Source organism: Stegostoma tigrinum, chromosome 42, assembly GCF_030684315.1.
Source record: "Stegostoma tigrinum isolate sSteTig4 chromosome 42, sSteTig4.hap1, whole genome shotgun sequence".
NCBI classification, from domain to species: Eukaryota; Metazoa; Chordata; class Chondrichthyes; order Orectolobiformes; family Stegostomatidae; genus Stegostoma; species Stegostoma tigrinum.
The window spans coordinates 14,213,499-14,224,857 of NC_081395.1; positions in this window are offsets into that span (position 1 = coordinate 14,213,499).

Below are 11,359 nucleotides of genomic sequence, written 5' to 3' on the forward strand. Positions count from 1 at the left end.
CCTCTGATGCTGCTTGGCCTGCTGTGTTCATCCAGCTTCACACCAGGACATCTCAGATTCTCCAGCATCGGCAGTTCCTACTTCTCTGTAACAAATGACAATGTCGATACGCTTTCAGCATAAAGAGTGTGGACGACCCTACTTGGCTGGATAAGGAAGCAGTAGCACAGCCCTGCTCCTGCTGGACATCAGCTGGGGACATTTGCTCACCTCTGCACTATCAATCATCAGAGAACACTTTGCAAAAAGAAAGTATTACATTTTGTTGCAATCAATTTCAACAGTACTCACACACCACGATGCTGCAACGCTGCTGTCTGTGCAAAAAAACAGCAGTGGGAGCCAAAGCCACACCTCCTGAGAGACAAGAGTGTGAAGCCAGCCCCATGTAACACTTGGTCATGCTGCCACATAAGCATGACATTTTTCCGATTTCGTCACTGCAACATAGCAAAAGTGAAGGCACAGGAAAAGGCCTTGAGGTACCCTGTCCTGCTGCTCAGGTGTGTGCAGTTGCAGTATCAATTTTCCACTGAACCCTTCAATCAAAACTAGAATCAATGGAGAGCTGAACGGATCTTGTGAAACTTGGTGAGCAACAGATGTAATGTGTCAGTGAGAAAATGTACTCAGATATGTTTTCATAGCGATAACATGAGTTATTTTGGAATGACAGATCTTCACTTCAGAAAATTATTTCGCTCAGTGCTCAGAACAGAGTAGCTTTCACATTTACACATAACATCAAGCCAGGAAAATGCACAAAGCTAAGAAGGTCGTGTACCAGATGATACTGTGCAACATATTCACAGTTGTCACACGCGTTTTCCAGAATGAGCGGTCCAAAGAAAATCATCCATTCCAAAATCTGAGTTAGCCATGGAATCCGAGAATGACAGATCACGTTGTGAGAGTGTTCGAACCTCAATTCAGGTCCGAGTTGCCACTTTCCTCGTCTTTCTCCTTAACTGTGCATTTTCCTACAGAGCTGGACCTGAGCAAATGTCACGTAGTTGTCATCTCAGTTGGAAATCTGTGTTGGAAACGAAGAAAAGCAACCCATTAAATTACACTAAATCTCGCAGTGCTTGTTTAGAGTTGCACAAAAAGCAGATTCCAAACATATTGACAGAACATTAAAGGCAATCAGAGATGTCAAACAGGTGCTAACTGCACATGATTGTTGACTGTATAGATTTTCTTGCTCCTCTGTGACAAAAAGAAAAATAAATACAATGTCATTTGGTAGCCTGTCTGTTATTTCCTCAATTTCAGCTCCAACAAGGCTTACATTTCACAGCACCCATCAATATCAGTGACTCTGTGGGAGCCTGAGTCAAGAGGTTCATCTGAGTCTGGAAACCCACTCATTTGTGTTGAATGGACAAGCCACTATTGCGTATAGTGTGTGGAAATGTGAACATTTCTCCAGTCCAAAACATGACTGAGGATTTCTGGTTTTGATTCATGCACTTTGAGATATCGTGTACAGCATCGAATTAGGCTATTCAGGGATACTTTGAGATGCATTCAACAGAGATCGTCCATCAGGAATCTGTGGTGACACCAACAATTCAGGCTTTTCCTTGGCTTTGAACAGGGACACCTTCACACATAATACAAATGCGATACTATTATTCTTCAGAAAGGATCACGGCACGCCACGTGCACTCTTGAAAAGGATGGCCATCTCTACATATTCAGAACCAGGGAGGAGAAAAATTCAACAAATTTTCAGTCTGCAATTAATTGGAATTGTATTCCTTTTCACCACACCAGTAGATATAGATGAGTGAATTCAAAGCCAGCTTTGCTGATAAGAACAACAAGCAAGCTCAATCCCCATAAATGCAGAAGCCTGCCACTAGCTTCAAGGAAACACCACATCTTCTGCCTGGTTTTGAACTGGGGACTTGTCACATGTGAGGTGAACATGATAACCACTATACTATAGAAATAGAACATAGTTGTGTCTGCTGACCTTCCTACAGGATTGAAGTTTGCAGTCGTTCCATGCTTTACCTTTCTGTTTCAAACATATTGGTTTTGTCCAGTGTTATTGGTAATACTGAAAAATAAAGAAAATCACGTAAAATTACTCAGAAAGTATTCGCAAGGATGTTGGCAGGGTGGCAGGTGTTAAACTGCATGATGAGGCTGAATAAGTTTGAGCAATTTTCTCCAGAATGTTGGAGGCTGCAAAATGACCTTAGAGAAGTTTATAAAAACACAAGTGATATGGATAGGTTGAATAGTCAAGGTGTTTTCCCCAGGGTGGGTGAGTCTGAAAGGAGAGGACATCATATTTGAGGTGAGAGGGGAAAAAATTTTAAAGGGTCCTGAGGGACATTTTTTCACACAGAAGGTGGTGCATGTATGGCATGAGCTGCCAGAGGAAGTAGTGGAGGCTGATACAATTGTAACATTTCAAAGGCATCTGAATGTGTGTCTGAGTAAGAAGGGTTCAGAGGGATCAGCACCAAATGCTGGCAAATGGGAGAAGAACACTTTTGGATATCTGGTCAGCATGGCTGAGTTGGACCTCATGGTGTTGCTTCTGTGCGATATATCTCTATGATGCTTCAGTTACTGACACCCAGCTTAATGAATTAATGTCAGGATGCTTGAAGCCTGTCTCTGTGGTGCAGTAGGTTAGCGTGCTTGGTGGTTACCTGCAAGTTTGGTGGTTCAAAACCAATCAGAGATGCGGTATTTCCTCAGCTTTGCACAGAATAACCATTCTCAGGGAGGATTTTGGCTGCAGGAAGAGACCTCACAAATGGTTTCAACTCCTCAGTTAGTGAGCAAATACCCAAAAATACAGCTCTTAACACGTAACAGAAGCAAAAAGGGCACACCAAATGTTTGGACCTTCTGAAGCATGAATGCTGTCTGTGAGACAGTTCAAGGAGTCTGGCTCATGAACTGCTCATACAACTGGCAGCAGGGAGTTCTGTAATGTATTTCCAAACATCGTCCATGCCGCTTTCCACATCGTGCTCAATTAAGGAAGAAAGTAGGGTTTCCAAATCACAGTGTCGATTAGATGAGGCTTCCCTTGTGATCAAATTTGTGGGTGTGCCTGCACGGCAACGATTGCAACGAATCAGAGCAGAGCCTCACCAGTCTCCCTCTGGAGGACGGAAATGAGAGAAATTTCACAAAATTTAACATCTCAATCAATTGTAATTATCCTCCTTTTCAACACAACATCAGATGGTGGTGAGTAGATTCAGTGCACAATTTTGTTTCACAACAGCAGTGAAATAACGATCTCCATTCACTTGCAGTGAAAAGGCTGAACAATGCAACTTACGTGGAACATGAAGCTGCAGCGCAGCCTGTTTGTGCCTAATGTCACGTCGGGGCGTCTCTCACAGCATCAACCCTGACAGATCATAGATTGATTTACAAGAAACAATTCCATTTTCTTACGTTCAACTTAAGCACAGCTCAGCACGAATAAGCTTTGGCAAAACAACCCAACAGCGCTGGGATTTGAGCCCATACCTCCTGAAAGGCTACACTTTGAATCCAGCACCTTAGACCATGCAGCCACATTATCACAAAAGCACGCAGTCCTCAAATCTGACTTTTTTTTCCAATGTTGCTACTGCAACACAACAAAAGCAATGGCATAGGGAAGAGCTTCGAGGATTCCTATCCTGCTCATTCACTTCCGTAGTTGCTCGGGTGTGCTTGGTTACAATCTCAATTTCCCACCAGATGCTGACAGCCCTGCAATCAAAGCAAAAATAAACGGAAAGCTGAACGCACCGTGTGTGACTCGGTTGAACAATGACAGTATATCCGTTATGCTTCCATAAACAAAGTATGAACAGTTTGACATTTCAGGAATTTAGATTTTCACCTTGGTAAATAATTTCACTCATCGCTCGAAATAGAACGATTTCCGCATTTACAGGTAACATGAAAAGTAGCTGACTACAGGAAATATACACAAAGCTGAGCTGGCCATGTACTAGGTGATATATGCAGCATACTTACAGTTAAAATACCTGTTTTGCAGAATAAGTGGCCCAAAGAAAGTCCTCCAGCTTAAGTTGTGGAAGTTTTACAAAATGAAGAACAGTGGGCGTTTGTTCTTATAATTTGCCTCCAAATCAATGCAGACATGAGAAAATGGTTTGATCTACAGCAGTGTTGTCGATAATGTAGAATTTAATTAAATCTTTATCCTCATCGCTCTATCTCATTCAAACAAATGTAATGAATGTTTTTGTGTCCATCCTGAAGATGAAAATTCTTTCAGTTCTGACTAGTGCAGGGAATGTTACAAAGAAAACGGTCAGTGGAGATAGAGCGTAAAGAGAGAGAAGAACATTTGGACGGACAAACGAATGGATACCCATCAGCCAAGGAGAATGAATAGCTGCTAGGGACTATTAGTGGGTGACAATAGGTTGTGCGCAGTGGCAGCCCATGTGGTAACAAGGCCTGGCGTGTGGTCTGGAAGAAAGCATGGATAAAGATGCTGAATCCCACAAATTGGCCTCAAAATTGAGTCAAAATGCTGCAGAGTTCCCAAGCAGAAAATGAGGTGTTGCTCTTCCAGCAGCAATGCTGAGACAGAGATGTTGGCCAGGGGAACAGGATGGCATGTTGAAGTGGCAAGCAACGGGAAGTTCAGGGTTTTTTGCGGACAGAATGTAGATGTTCCGCGAGGCAGTCAGACAGACTATGCTTCATTTCCTCAATGGAGAGGAGACCATGCTGTGAGCAGCAAATGCAGTAGACCAAATTGAGTGAAGTGCAGGTGAAGTGCTGTTTCACCTGAAATGTGACCTTGAGGTCTCCGATACTGAGGGGGCAGTCTGTTTACGGCAGGTATGTTCACAATAACTTTAGGGAGGGGAATCCACGATTTTAATCAAATGACACTCATTGAACAGTGATGTGTTTCTATGTTAGAAGAACGATTAGCTAATGTGTAACTTGGAGGTGTTGATGTTCCCATGTATCTGCAGCCATTGAAATTCCATGTGGTCATGTCTTGAAAGATACTGTGGAATATTGTTTAGTCAATTTTTCCACTGTATCATGTCGCTGGTACACACTGTTGCAACAGAGTCTTGATCGCAGAGGCAATGAATATTTGTGGATGTAGTATAAATCAAGTTTAACTACAAATTTATCCTTCCCTGTGAATGGAGAGCATAACTGTTCCAGATATCTTTATCTTATTTTTGTTTTGGCAACACTATTTATTTGCAGTTAATAACTGCATGTAATTTAATGAAATTAAATATTAATTATAACCTATCGAGAGAACATTGTAAATGGTTGAATAGTCACTTTGCTGGTGCAACATGGAACATGAGGACACAGGAACAAGATTAGACTGCTGAGCCCTAGTCTGTTCCACAATTAAAGGAGATCTTGGCCCATCTGTTGCTTACCTCCATGAACTACTTTGGTACTATATCCCAGTTCTTGACAAAAGTGTATCTATTTCAGATATTAATGCACAAGCAAAAAACAAAACAACATCAATTAAAGATAACAAAGTGTGGAGTGGATGAGCACAGCTGGCCAAGCAGCATCTCAGGAGCACAAAAGCTGATGTTTCAGGCCTAGGCCCATCATCAAAGAGGGGGATGGGGAGAGGGAACTGGAATAAATAGGGAGAGAGGGGGCGGCAGACCGAAGATGGAGAGAAAAGAAGATAGGTAGAGAGGACAGTGTAGGTGAGGAGGTAGGGAGGGGATAGGTCAGTCCAGGGAAGATCGTCAGGTCAAGGAGGTGGGATGAGGTGGTAGGTAGGAAATGGAGGTGCGGCTTGAGGGGGGAGGAAGGGATGGGTGAGAGGAAGAACAGGTTAGGGAAGCGGAGACAGGCTGGGCTGGTTTTGGGATGTAGTGAGGATAGGGGTCGAGCTGGGCTGGTTTAATGATACAGTCGGGGGAGGGGAAGAACTGGGCTGGTTTTGGGATGCAGTGGGGGAAGGGAAGATTTTGAAGCTTGTGAAGTCCACATTGATACCATTGGGCTGCAGGGTTCCCAAGCGGAATATGAGTTGCTGTTCAAGAACTATTTATTCCAATTCCCTCTCCCCATCCCCCTCTCTGAAGAAGGGTCTAGGCCCGAAACATCAGCTTTTGTGCTCCCGAGATGCTGCTTGGCCTGCTGTGTTCATCCAGCTCTGCACTTTCTTATCTTGGATTCTCCAGCATCTGCAGTTCCTATTATCTTTGAGACAATGATCTTGAAGAGCCAATGAAAGCACAATGTGCCTCGGTCTACACCCTGTCTATTCTATGGTTCTGGACATATTTGCCTGGATTAATTATTGGTGAACAGACAGAAAACAGAGTGTAGGAATTAATATGTCATTCTTGTTTTGGGAATATGTGATGTGAGAAAGATGAGAAGTCGATTCACTGGGATTTAGACACCTTTCATGAATGGACAAGTCCATAGTAGATATCATACAATGTGCAAATATGTGAGGTTATCAAATATGTTGGAAGATAGAATATGCAGTCTATTTCTTAAACGGCAAGAATTTCAGAAGTATAGGAGTCAAAAAAAGAACCTAGGGATCTCAGTCTATATGCCATGAAGTCTAACATGCAGGTGCAACAAGCTATTTGTAGAGGGACCTGCACATCTGCCAATGTGGTATACTGCATCCACCGTACCCGCTGTGGCTTCCTCTACATTGGGGAAACCAAGCGGAGGCTTGGGGACCGCTTTGCAGAACACCTCCACTCGGTTCGCAATAAACAACTGCACCTCCCAGTCACAAACCATTTCCACTCCCCCTCCCATTCTTTAGATGACATGTCCATCATGGGCCTCCTGCAGTGCCACAATGATGCCACCCGAAGGTTGCAGGAACAGCAACTCATATTCCGCTTGGGAACCCTGCAGCCCAATGGTATCAATGTGGACTTCACCAGCTTCAAAATCTCCCCTTCCCCCACCGAATCCCAAAACTAGCCCAGTTCGTCCCCTCCCCCCACTGCACCACGCAACCAGCCCAGCTCTTCCCCTCCACCCACTGCATCCCAAAATCAGTCCAACCTGGCTCTGCCTCCCTAACCTGTTCTTCCTCTCACCCATCCCTTCATCCCACCCCAAGCCGCACCTCCATCTCCGACCTACTAACCTCATCCCACCTCCTTGACCTGTCCGTCTTCCCTGGACTGACCTATCCCCTCCCTACCTCCCCACCTATACTCTCCTCTCCACCTATCTTCTTTTCTCTCCATCTTCGGTCCACCTCCCCCTCGCTCCCTATTTATTCCAGAACCCTCACCCCATCCCCCTCTCTGATGAAGGGTCTAGGCCCGAAACGTCAGCTTTTGTGCTCCTGAGATGCTGCTGGGCCTGCTGTGCCAGCCTCACATTTCATTACCTCACCATGACACTTCAACTTTACAAAGAAGTAATTGTTCCCAGACAACTTTGGCCAGATCCTGTCCAATTTTCATAAAATATCTCTTCCTGATTCCAAAACCTTTACATATTGTAGACCGTCATTACTTTTACTTTTCCTTTGCAAATTAAAATGTACAGTGTCGTGGTCACTGGCATCAACATTCTTTCCTATGTTGCCTTGAAGACCTCTGTTACCCAGAACTAGGCCCAGGACTACATAGTTCCTTGTTACACGTTCTTCATAAAAGTCTCTAAATCATTTCAAAGCATCTGTCCCTTCCAGAAAAAAGAAACTTATGGCCGTCCCAAATAATGTGTGAAATTGTAAAACATTAATGTAATTGCCCTATTATTGTTTTTACATACCTCAGTGAATTGTTCACATATCAGCTCCTGCATGACCTGCTGACTTGCTATGCTTCCACAGCAAGTCTGTCCTCTTTTTGTTCCGAAGGTCTACCCACAAAGCCTCAGTTGCAGACCCTTCCAAGAAATTTCCCCTCCTTATCTCTTCTTAATAATGTGATCCAACATCCTCTTTGACTGTCTCTCCTGACCAATCTGTGAGAACCGCACCACAGATTGTTCAGTTACCAGTCTTGACCTCCTTGAACGTGTCTCTGTGATGGTAAAAACAGCATGATCCACAAGTCAATCCATTGCTTTAATACAACTGTCTGATGTATAATACTCCGAGATTGAAAGTAGGCCATCTCATCCAGTGTAGATCAAATATAACATTCTCCACCTCATGTTTTGCAGACATTTACTGTTTTGTTCTCGAGCTGCACAGTCTATGAACCAAAACTGTAAGGCTGGCTTTGAAAAAAAAACAGTATTTGTTGAATATCATTTTTTAAAATTTTTAATCAAATACGACTTTCCAGAACTGAACAATTTTTCAACATATCATGAGTTAACTAGTGATTAATTCATCAGTCAGCGTGCAGAGGGAACAGTCCTCAGTGAGGGGCAGCATTATTTGTGTCTGTTCACAAGTGCACGTGCTCACAGTGATGCTACTGGACTATGCAGAAGTCCAGTTTAGGTTTTTGCTTTGTGAACAGTGATCATTTCGCCATGGTAGTTCAAAGGCTGCTTCTCTCCAGATCGAGTTTCATCCAAGGAGATTGCTTCCTATTCCATGATATAAGGGATATTGCTGACACTACTTGCTCAGGAAGGCAGCAGCATACTTAGCTTTGTAATGGAAGGCAGTCAGTGAATGGGTACAATGAAAGGAATTGAGGTGAAACAGAGACTGTTTCACCCAGTTTGTGGATTCTCATTAGATAGTCAGTGCCAGCCAGTGATAGTCTTTTGGTTAGTCTTCTCCATGCCCAAGGTTGACTTCAAATTGCTCATTGTGGTGGAATCTTTGAATCACTGCCCTGATCCAGGTTGGAAGCACTGTGGACAGATTTCAGAGCATGTCACTCAGCACCACAGGCAGATGTGAGTCCGGAAGCACTGTGCCTGAATTCGGGACTTTTCTAATCCATTTTCAATGTAGGTTGTGATTGTGAGGGTTTACTGATCTGACAATCATGAGATGTTGACTGTGTTACGTGAGTTGGGAAATAATAAGATGTGAATACGATTATTCAACTGCATAATTACATTTCTGTGAACAAAGTTGGTTGCTATATCTATGTGGAACAAGAAAAAAAAGTCGTGTCAATACTTCATTAAAAATTTTAAAAGATGTACAATTTATGTGATTCCAAACAAAGAACATACCGTGTGATTATTATAGCCATCAGCAAAGAACATTCAATGTCAATATTCAAATGAGTACATTCTCACTCTAGCATTTCCAAAGTAGGTGATCTCTGAACAACTGCATATTCAAAGTGAGCAAAAGACTAAGCAAATAAATAGTTAGAGTTCTTCTGAATCTAAATCTCATTAATCGTCTTCCTTTTTCACTAAAATAGGCGAGTTTTAGTTATTTCCCAACAATTTGGAAATGACAATAATTCTATGTGCACTTTGAATATTAACCTAAAAAATAATGTGTAATTTTAAAATTCTAGTGAACAATGATTTGAAAATGCATATTTTATTTAGAATGAATGACATTTAATGTGCAATGTTATTGGAAAGATAATAATCATTTGTTAATTTAAGGGAAAATGGAGACTTTTTATTTACATTTGATTGTTGAGATTCAATTGTTATCAAAAAAAAATCATATTCTTAGTGATAATTAGACTTTATAATGATAGTGACTTTTAATACTTGTATTTCAAATTGTTTTGCTGCTTCAAATTTGGTCAGTATTTTTTAACAAGCATTTACAATTGGCAAAATCAGATACTGACTGTTATGTCACTGTCTGTGAATTGTATCATGCAAAATTTTACAGTACACAAGGAAGCCATTCGATCCTTGAGGTATGCAAAGGCTCCAGAAACAGCTACCCCCCAGCTCATCCCATTTGCCACCTCGGTCTCCTTCACCCTAAGATTCATAACTTTCAAATGTATATCCAATCCTATGTTGAATCTGCTTCCTCAACACTCCTTGACAGGGAAATCCAAATCCTAACAACTCTCTGCATAAAGAATGTTCTCCTAATCTTACTCCTAACAGTGGTGAAATTGGGACTTAGTGACAGAATATTATTTTGTACCCTGTTCAAAATATTCATAACTTTGAAGACTTCACTAAGGCCACATCATAAATTTTTTTGTTCCATGGAGACAAATCCAGTTTCTTTAATCTTTCGCTCTTTCCCAAATCCCTCATTCCACATATCATTCTAATTATTTATAACATTAGTCGTATTCTTCAACAGAGCAATGTGCATATTTGCAAGAGATCCTCTGGAATTGTACTGAAATGAAAATAAATAGAGAATTGACACAATTATAGGGCATAATTATATCCAGAGATGACTGAGAAAATACAATATTTTCTAAGGTGCACACTGTCAAATTATGTGAAAATTTCCTTAATTTGTGGATTGGGAATGTGAACTATATTTATGATGACTATTGACAGATCAAAAAAAGGACATTTGCTGTCATCATTGGATGAACAAATATTTCAACATTTCCTGAGAATTTAGACATCAGCACTATTTCAATGCTGAATTAGATAGATTTTAGTCCATACGTCATTATCACTGGTGGTTGAGTTGGAAGAGTTGAGGGATTCGGTTGAGGGAGTTGCAATATGGTCATTGTGTGGGGAATAAGGCAGGAATATAGAATTAAGACAGCAATCAGAGTAATCACAGTCTCATTGATTGCCAGATCAGGCCTGAGAGACAGATGGCCTACTTCTACTCCTGATTAATATTGTTTAATTAGCCAGAGTAAATAGATTTAATTCAATTAAAATTGTAGAGTCAGGAAAACAGCCGTAAATAATCCACATCGTAATGAAAGGGCGTTAGATCATTTTGAAAGGAATTAAAGTGGTTTGACCTGTCTGTCAAGATATTTTTTCCGCATTTGCACACTGGGGAACTTGCTGACAGGACACCAAAACACGTCAACGTTGTTGCAGTTGACAGGATGGGTATGAAGTGAAAATATTACGTTGCCAATTTCATTGGAATTTGGCCACAATCTATATCTTTGGGAAATTTTTCTGACTACTAGAGAAGAATATAAAAATTGGAAAGGCTGGGGGGGAAGATTTGAAGCAGACATTATGAGTCTCTGTAGGGGTGCACGTGGGTCATGTACATAAACAAGTACTAGTGCATCGAACAAAATGGGGAACATGTAAGTGTTTGAACACTTTTGTAGGTTAAATGGAAAAACGATCTATTATTTAAATGGAGAGATTGCAAAACTCAGTAGTAAAGGAATCTATTTGTCCTAGTACCCAATCAAAAGAAAAAATAAATGTCCATTCAAGTTTTTTCGGGATGCAAAATAATTGTGGAAACCTTTTGAAACAGTTTAGATTCTGGAGTATGACAGTGTATCTACAGATTTAG